Genomic DNA, 2,500 nt, shown 5'->3' with positions numbered 1-2,500 from the left:
AATGAATACCATGAAATTCTTGGTGCACGAAAGTTTTGAGTTCGGAGGGTTTTGCACATGGCCAAGGTTGGCGGTGCACCGCGGCATAGCTAAATGGCTTGGTGGGGAGTTTTGTGAAAAAATGAAATTCGTGGTTTTTGAGATGTGAGGGTTGGAATGGCCTCCAAATGCCCCCAAATGAATACCATGAAATTCTTGGTGCACGAAAGTTTTGAGTTCGGAGGGTTTTGCACATGGCCAAGGTTGGCGGTGCACCACGGCATAGCTAGATGGCTTGGTGGGGAGATTTGTGAAAAAATGAAATTCGTGGTTTTTGAGATGTGAGGGTTGGAAAGGCCTCCAAATGCCCCCAAATGAGTACTGTAAAAGCGTTGGTGCACAAAAGTTTTGAATTGGATGCATTTTGCACTTGGCCAAGTTGGTCGGTGCACCGCGACTAGATAGGTTGGTGCCAAAATTTGTCAAATTTAAGACCTTGGCCAAACTGAATGAAATTTTGTGGGGAGGTTCCTGATATTGTTTAGTGGTGGACTGGAAAAAATGAGGTCGAAATTCGAAGTCTACATGTGCTTTTCTATTTTTCCCGATTTTACACATACCCGGTAAGTAAAAAAAATAAAAAAAATAGTTCCCCTTCGAGAAAAATTATGAAATTTGGTGAGCAAGGAGATACCATTATTCTACGAATTACTGCAAAAAATCGCATCAAAATTCGAAGTATAGCCCGAGATATGGACTTATGTCTGCTCAAAAAAAGTGTATCTACTTGTACAATTTTGCCTTTTGCATATTAACCTCTTATAGGGGGGGAGTGCTCCTTGAGCCGGCCAGCTCCACACTGGCAGGTTTTAAAGGGAGCTTGATGAGGCCTCCCCCCTCACGTGGTGCGTGCGTTAGCATGTTTATCATGGCACAACTAGCCTCTTCATAGTTGTTGAGCTTTATTAATACCAACACACGGTCGTCACTGATCGTTGGTTAGCTCGGCAGCTAGTCCCTCGGATATTGTGGAAAGTTATTTTCATGCCTAGCGATGCTTGACCCTGCGTCACTTGATGTTTCCATTTGCTTGCTTGCCCATGGTAGGTGGGGGGTGGACCGTCTTGTGGTGTGGTGTCTTGCGAACGTGAGGGTGTGTGAGTTGTAATCGAGATGCACTTGCTGGCTGGCTCCATGCCTTGCGTATCGAACGGTCAAGCATGCATCTCTTCCATTTTCACCCGTTGCCTTGGGTGATATTGGTTGATCAGTCCCTGTGTTGCCTACCCACTAGACGGTACTTCTGTGGTTGCTTCGAATTCTATCTTTCCATCACGAAGAGGTGTTGGAGGATCCTAATGTCACGCACGTGTTCCATCTAGTGAAACATCTCAGTGATGCACGTGTTGTGGCTAGTTCTTTTGGATGCGGTGCATTATATGAACTCGGGTTTACTTTAGCGACCCAGTCAACATAATTCGGTTGTGTCCCTTGATTGAGACGTTGTCCTTGAACTTGTTGTGAACAATATCGTTCTTCCACAACCCGTCGTCTTGAGTGCGATGGAAGGCAAATAAGATGTGCTTTGGCATGTCATGCACGTACTCGATTGCGGGAAGTGTGAGAAAGTGTTGTTGACAACCCGTGGGAAATGGAATGTGGCAAATCGTGATGAGCTCTTCGTGGATCTGCGAAGAAGACGACCTTTGGGCCTGTTGGAAACGAGGGAGGCGATGTTGAACTGCGAAGAAGATGGACTTTTGGGTTGTTTGAATCAATGGGAGGCCACGCGAGAACTCCGAATACTATGGACTCTTGGGTTGTTGGAAGCAACGGGAGGCCCCGCTAGAACTCCGAATACTACGGACTCTTGGGTTGTTGGAAGCAAGGGGAGGCCCCGCTAGAACTCCGAATACTATGGACTCTTGGGTTGTTGGAAGCAAGGGGAGGTCCCGCTAGAACTCCGAATACTACGGACTCTTGGGTTGTTGGAAGCAAGGGGAGGCCCCGCTAGAACTCCGAATACTATGGACTCTTGGGTTGTTGGAAGCAAGGGGAGGCCCCGCTAGAACTCCGAATACTATGGACTCTTGGGTTGTTGGCAACGACAACTTGGGGGGATGACACTGGAAAAGAGTGAACTAGGCCAAACTGCGAACAAGGCAACTTGGGGGGATGACACTGGAAAAGAGTGAACTAGGCCAAACTGCGAACAAGGCAACTTGGGGGGATGATGCTGGAAAAGAGTGAACTAGACCGAACTGCGAACAAGGCAACTTGGGGGGATGACGCTGGAAAAGAGTGAACTAGGCCGAACTGCGAACAAGACAACTTGGGGGGATGATGCTGGAAAAGAGTGAACTAGGCCGAACTGCGCCCAAGGCAACTTGGGGGGATGACGCTGGAAAAGAGTGAACTTGGCCAAACTGCGAGGAGGGCAACTTAGAGGAAAGTTGGAAACGAGGGAGACTTAGCCGAACTGCGAAGAAGGCAGGTTTTTGGGAAGTTGGAATCGACTGAA

This window comes from Vigna unguiculata, unplaced genomic scaffold (genome assembly GCF_037176805.1).
Source record: "Vigna unguiculata cultivar grain cowpea cultivar isolate G323 ecotype 2 unplaced genomic scaffold, ASM3717680v1 ptg000256l, whole genome shotgun sequence".
Classification (NCBI taxonomy): Eukaryota; Viridiplantae; Streptophyta; class Magnoliopsida; order Fabales; family Fabaceae; genus Vigna; species Vigna unguiculata.
This window is presented reverse-complemented; position numbering follows the sequence as displayed.